We start from the raw sequence: 7103 nt of genomic DNA, 5'->3' as shown, positions 1-7103 counted from the left end.
TGTAATTCTATAGCTCTTTTGACAGTGCTCACAGACATTCTCTCTCTGAGTGCTATTGATTTCTTGGGGAAAGGAGATCAAAAACAAGTGTTATACTTGGTGTCGTGTGTTTTCTGGGGGAAGTAAATAGATTAGCCAAATTGGACAGACAAGATCAGGGCAAAGAGAGAAGAGGCTCCCTGGAACTGCCTTCTCTGAAATGGAATCTCTTAAAATGATCCACAGGGGAAATAAAATGATTAGGCAGGGCAGGGATTTATCCTGTACTCAGATTGAATGTCGCATTTTGTTTCCGTCTCAGCTTCATGTCCTGAGACTCAAACCACTCTGCTTTCCACCGGATTGCTGTTTGATACCAGCAGCTCCGCTTGCTTGTGTCTTGACCATGCCCGTCCCCCGCAAGGTGTCAGGGCTAACTGTCACTATGTTTCTGGGTACTGCTCTAGAACAGCACTGTCTGATAGAACTTTTTGTGATGATGTGCATGTTTAAACAGTTCTCTGCCATTAAATACAGTAGCCCACTGGCCTCATGGAGCTTTTGAGCACTTAAAAGGTAGCCGGTATGACTGTGAAACTGAATATTTAATTTTAGTTAATTTAAATGGAAATAGCCATTTGTAGCTCTTTTTTTTTTTTTTTTTAAAGAAACTGTGGAAGAGCAGCTTAAGACCACTCAGGGGTTGTTCCTACCCAGTCAGTGGCCTGAGCAGTGGCCACACACTTCAGTCTTCAGCAGGGAACTGCTGACCAGACACAGCTTGCTGTCAGACCAGTCTGCAACTTCAGGTGGGGTAGCAGCAAACTCAGGAGCTGGAGCAGTCCCCTCACCATGAAATTCCTCCTTGGTCCTGGCCTTTTCAGGAGCAGCCTGCTCTTCCTTTTCAGTCTCTTCAGGATCTCTGTGGAAGTAGAGATCAGGCTTGATCTCCCATGGGTGTTCACGGGAAATGGTGCCATTCATGCGCAGAACTTCTCAGGCCAGGATCTACCACATCAGACCCACTGACTGAGCTCCCTCGTTGTTGCAAAGGATGGTGATGTCCACAGAGCTCAGAAGAGAGTCTGTTACACAGAGTAACGGTAGGCAGGTTAACATGTCTCCATGAGAGGCTGGTGGTCAGCCCTGGAGTTGGTAACCACCAGAAGTCTCGGCTCTCAGAAGGCTGCCTGGATCTGGTTAGTGAAGGTTCCAGGAGTGAAGCAGCCAGTTTTGGCCCCGGTGGCAGCAGCAAACTTCAGTATAGCTCGCTGGCCAATATTTCCCGGATGGTATGACACTGACATACCATCTGGGTTTTCAGTGGGGTTTTCAGTGGCAACAATGGCATAGCTGTGAGCAGAAGCTTCTCCAAGGTTCTTTTCAGATTTATGATGTAGATACCATCCCTTTTCCTTTTGCAGATGTACTGTTCCATTTGGAAGTCAGGGTTGGTGCCACCTAAGTGGGTTCCAGCTGCGAGGAATTTGAGGACATCCTCCTTCATTTGCAGGACATCAAGGGCTCCGGACATTGTGAAAGTTTCCCTTTAAGTTATAATGGGAACACTGAACAACACCATTATGGACTACTCCCTGGGTAGTGCGGAAAGGCCATATATAGCTATTTGCTGTCCTCTCGTGCAGTGAAGTTTTAGATTCTTGCAATCCGGGAAGTATGAACCAGCGGCATCCACATCACCCGGGATTGGGAGATTGTTTTAGACATGTGGTATCTTGGGCCTCACTCCAGATTTGCTGAACCAGAATCTACATTTTAACAATATCTTCAGGTATTAGAGTGTACATTAAAGTTTGAGAAGCAGGGCTGGAAATGAGTAAGTCTCAGGAAGAGATGCAGTATCAATTAGAGTCAGCTGGGTTATGCTGCAGTAGCATACAAGCCCCAAATTCAGTGGCTTAAAATAAACAAATTTTACTTCTCATTAATGCTTCTTGTCCATGGTGGGCCAGAGGGGGGCTCTGTTCCACATCATTCTTACTCCAAGTTCCAGGCTAATGGGCCAGTGCTCTCTGGATCATTTGTCATTGCTGTGACATAAGGGAAACCAGTGTGGTGAAACCTCTACTTTCTACTCATATTTCATTGACCAAAGCATGTCACGTGACCGCACCTAACTCTAAGGGGACAAGGAAGTTCAGGCTTATCAAATGCCCAGAAGGGGGAGAAACAGAATATTTGGTGAACATATATGGTGAACAGTGCTAATGACTGCCACACATAAGCATAATTACAGCTTTTTTGTTTGTTTTTTAAACAGCCAGTTCTAAAGATCCACCATTTCAAGCCTGGAGTTGCCATAGCTTTCTAATTGGTCTCTCTGTTGTCCTTTCTTTTTTTACATCACCACCATATTAATTCTCTTAAGGCATTGCTCTGAATATTTCATTTCTCTTCTTCAATTACACCTCATTGTCCACCAAGTTGAGTAAACTCCTTTTAGCATGATGTAGTGGAAAGAATGCTACTAATTTATGTGTGACCTTGAACAATGTTGCTTAAATTCTCTGAATCACAGTTTTCTCATCATTTAATTTGGAGATGAAAATACCCACCTTCAAGGGCTGCTATGAATCTTAAGTAAAATAATGTGTATAAAGTGCATAGTGTATTAGACATTTAGTAAATAAGAGCATAATCCCTGTCATGAGCTCTTAGAGCACACTATGCATATCTGTATCGTAATATTTATCCATAACATATTGAGATGACCTATTGCATGTCTCTTTCTCCTAGTAGACTTGAATTCCTTCAGGACTTTGACTTTACAATTACTGAGCCTAGCATAAGGCTCTGCATGTAGAAGATTCTTACTAAATGTTGTTTTAACCGCACATCATTTGTTAAGGATTTTGAGCTCTCCCTAGCAAGATTGCCTTATGTGTGTACCCAGTGTTATAACCAAGCCATACCACTTGCTGTTTCTTAAAATAACAGCGTGTTTCTCACCTCTGGACCTTTGCTCATGATGTTTCTGTTTCTGATATATACTTTTTCCTTCCTGTGCCTTAGCCTTGTAAAAGTTTGCTCATCACTTAAGCCCCACCTAAAGTGGCACCTCTACAACTATTATTTTTCTAATTCCTGAACCTGAAAGCAACATCTCCATTCTTTGAACATTCATAGTATTCAGAGAAGACTTCACACAGAAGGCTGTGATTTGGGATTCCTCTGGGAAAGTAATGACCAGGGGATTTATAATGGGAAGGCAAAGTGGAAAGCAGGAGACAGGCAGGACATTCCAGGTTGACCAGGGTGGGCCTCCACATCTCCAGATGGCTCAAGTGCAGGGAGGATGGAAAAAGAAGTCCGAGACAAGGCTGGAGAGAAAGGCAGAGAGGAGAGGTTAATGACCTTGTAGGTCATGGTTAAGAAGTTTGAATTTTATCTGAAGCCAATGGAAATGACTTTGAGCAGGGAAGTGACATGATCAGTTTTGCGACCTAGAAAAACCAGTTTATTGAGGATGAGAGTATGATATTTAATAATTGATATTTAAAGAGATATTAAATATTTAATAATTGATTTCCAATTTTCTGTGTTAAGCCAGTTAGCGTTGTCTGTTTTCTTTTTCTTTTTTAAAGATTTTATTTATTTATTTGACAGAGAGAGACAGCAAGAGCAAGGACAGAAGCAGAGGGAGTGGGAGAGGGAGAAGCAGGCTCCCCACCGATCAGGGAGCCCAATGTGGGGCTCAATCCCAGGACCCTGGTATCATGATCTGAGCCGAAGGCAGACGCTTAATGACTGAGCCACCCAGGCTCCCCGGGTTGTCTGTTTTCTGATCATGATTTGGTCTTCCCATTGCCTCTCCTTATGTCATTTATTTATTCCAGTTACCTACCTAGCCCCTGAAGATGTTTGCGTTTTCAGGCCCTGTCTTAGGTCTGCACTCCAAGCAAGTATCCTCTGATAGCTTCAGCCATCTATCAATAAGGAATTGCATTTGGCTGTTTATAACAAGGACCCTTCTCTCAATAGTGACTTCAGTAAGATAGTGGCTTATTTCTCTCTCATGTAAGAGAAGTCTGCAGGTAGCTTGTACAGGTTTTTCTACTTGTTTCCTCTGCCATCCTTGACCCTGTGGCTTCCATTCTCAAGATTACCTGGTGCGCAATGGCTGTTGGAGCTCCTGTCATCACATCCCCATTTTAGGCAGTAGGAAGGAAGAAGTGGGAAAGAATGCATTATTTCTCAGAGTTCTATGTAATGTGTCTGCTTATAATTATTGGCACACATTTAGTCACAGAGCTACCAAGGGTTGGGGAATGTAGACTTTTATTCTAAGAGGCTATGTGCCTGGCTAAAAAAAAAAAAAACTGTGTGTGGGGTTTTTGTTTTTGTTTGTTTTGTTTTTTTAAAGAAGAGACTTGTGAGAGTAGGAAAACAGGAGCCTCTGCTATGGTATGTAACTCCAACCCTCATTATAATACATCTGTTTTTTGAAGACTTTGTGCTTCCATTAGTACACACTTGCCAAAAGTTCAATCCTACCAAGTCCTACTAGTATCTATCTGTCTTCTGATTTTTAAATGTCCATTTCATTTATGTATTATCTACACTCTTTGCCTCAGTGTACATCTACTTGTCCTGAATTTGACAATTCTTGGTCAGATTTCATCCTTTTTTTTTTTTTTTTTGATTTCTATTTATTTATTTGAGTGAGAGAGAGAGAGAGTGTGCGCACGAGAGAGCATAGAGGGAACTGGAGAAGCAGCTGCTGAGCAGAGAGCCTGCCAGGGTCTTGATCCCAGGACCCCGAGATGATGACCTGGGCCGAAGGTAGATGCTTAACCAATTGAGCCACCAGGCGCCCCAGTCAGATTTCATCTTTAACCTTAACAAGGGAGAGAGGAACTAGGAGGTACTGCACAAACTGAGGGAAGAAGCCCCAGATGTGTTTGAACAGACCCGCCTCAGTCCATACCCATCTAGATGAGGAATATATGATTTTCTTTGCCCAAATTTTCTTGTTCCCAGAGTGCCCCTGTTTGGATTGTTTGTCGTCAACTTTGCATCCCTATGGCCCCTCTCTAAGGTTTTCTCCAAATTATAGAAGAGAAGCCAGGAACTGCACTTACCCCTGTTCCCATCTCTGTATTGCTCCTGTCTTGAATTTGCTAATAAGAAGAATTTACGTAAGACTTGCAGGGCAGAAGAGTGGGAGAAGCCAGTGTTCTCTGGAGGCCATTGCAAACTCAAAGTTGCTTCCTAGGGAGTTTTGTGCCATCAACTCTTTGGTGTTTCAAGTGGAGCGCAAGCTGCTGACTAAGCTGCCTCTGCCTCTGATTTTACAGGCAGCTCCCCTTATCTCTGTTCCTGTAGGTCTCCCCGTGGCTATAGAAGATCCTCATTCCTATATTCACTGCTTCCTAATGAAATAATAGGGTGTCTCTTTTCCTGAACGAAGCCTGACTGATAAATCCCCATTCACCTGAGTTATTTGGTTACAAAAATTTTGGAGGCTCTTTTCCTAGACTACTATTTATGTGACCAAGCAGGTAATGTTATTTTACATTGTAAACATCCTTTGAGATTACATATATGAATATTAAAATACATAGTACAATTACATCTTGTATAATTGTGTATTACAGTTGATATTATGTTTTTTACTATATTATAAATGTATATCTCTCATCTCTCCAAAGGATTGATTTCCCAGAGTACTAGAGACTACCTTATACCTCTCGCTTTAATTACATTATGACAAGAAGCTCTCTCACTGTGCTCGGTAAAAATGCCTTTGGAGCCAGGGCCGGGTGGGGTGGGAGTAGGGATGGGGACAGAGTCAGAGAGTGAAGTGGAGAAGCTCCCAGCTTGGTGGGGCTCCAGCCCGAGTTCCCAGCCCTGCACTCTTCATCTGTAGAGCTCTGCTTCCATTAACTGACTTGAGTGATCCACTCAAGATTTCATTTGACAGGAAGTGTTTCACTGCTTAAAAAGAAGGTTGAGAGCTGCTCCTTTAAAACCCCAAATTTGAGATGTGCCTTATAAGCCTCAGCTCCTCCACTTATTAGCCATGTGACCTTGGGCATGTCATGAAAACTGAATTTGGCTTCCTCAGGGATATGATAATACCAATGGCAAAGCATTTCTGAGAAGATGGGAAGAAATAATGCCCATAAATTTGAAAGGCGGTACCAGTCAGGGTTATGTTCTCAAGTGCCTGCAGGGCCAGTTGAGTGACAGAAATGAAAGAAATAGGCCATTGTGAATGGGAAAGGGCATGTCCCAATGAACAGGGGCACCCTCAACTTACTCTGCTTGTTAACATTTGGGGGATGTGATCAGATCTTTTGATTTTTCAAGAAAACCTGGAAATAAGGATTTTTGGAGAGGAATCTCAGGATTTTAAAAAGGTTGATGCTAATTTCACTTTGAAAAGCTGATCAAAACACATACGTTCATTTTTGGGCTTCCTTGAATGCCCTTTAATTACACAGATACCAATTATTATTATTTTTAATGGGCTTTGAGAGCTATTTTTTTTTTAGCCTTTCCTGTGAGCTTGCCTTACTTTCTGTAACGTACCTTCCCCACTTGACCCAGGTCTGACTGATCATAGTTTTCCGTCTAAGGGGTTGGTATTGGACCTAGGTAGGCCTAATTAGGTTCTTTCTAGGGATCAATATTTGGATGCTAGGGAAATTAGTCTATCCTTCCTTACTTGTCTTGCTCAACTGCTCTGTGTAGGCATAGAGATGCCAATGACCACGTTCCTTAGTCACTGGGTAGAAATCCAATTGTGGGAGAGAATGAGGCCAAAAAGCAGAGACAAGTGGGGAGAAAAGAGATCAAGAGAGTCCTGGCAGCACTGAGTTAGTGAGGCCTTCATTTTTATAGCTTTCCTTAACCCTGTGAGTTACTAAAAAATATTCCTCTTAGCCATAGAAGCCAGTAAATTCTCTTTTGATTTGCTTATGATAACTTGAACTGAGTTTGTTTCAATAACATCTAATGAAAAGGACTACTACTATTAGTAGTAATAGTCGTATTATTAGAGATAAAATTCATTAGCCATCAATTACTTTAGAAATATGGCAAAAGTAAATTTTTGGATTTTGAAGAACTGTCCTTGAACTAAAATTATTTTTGAAGAG

The 7103-nt window shown here is 42.2% G+C and overlaps 1 pseudogene; it reads right to left on the bottom strand.

Annotated features, from left to right (window-relative positions):
- Window positions 1-696: 696 nt before the first annotated feature.
- On the bottom strand, window positions 697-1527 carry LOC114198492 (small ribosomal subunit protein uS2 pseudogene; annotated as a pseudogene).
- Window positions 1528-7103: the final 5576 nt, after the last annotated feature.

Source organism: Eumetopias jubatus, unplaced genomic scaffold, assembly GCF_037043125.1.
Source record: "Eumetopias jubatus isolate StellerSeaLion01/CBP00866 unplaced genomic scaffold, mEumJub1_p1.0 scaffold_2, whole genome shotgun sequence".
NCBI classification, from domain to species: domain Eukaryota; kingdom Metazoa; phylum Chordata; class Mammalia; order Carnivora; family Otariidae; genus Eumetopias; species Eumetopias jubatus.
Note: the sequence above shows the minus strand (reverse complement) of the source record. Positions and strands in the feature narration are given on the sequence as shown.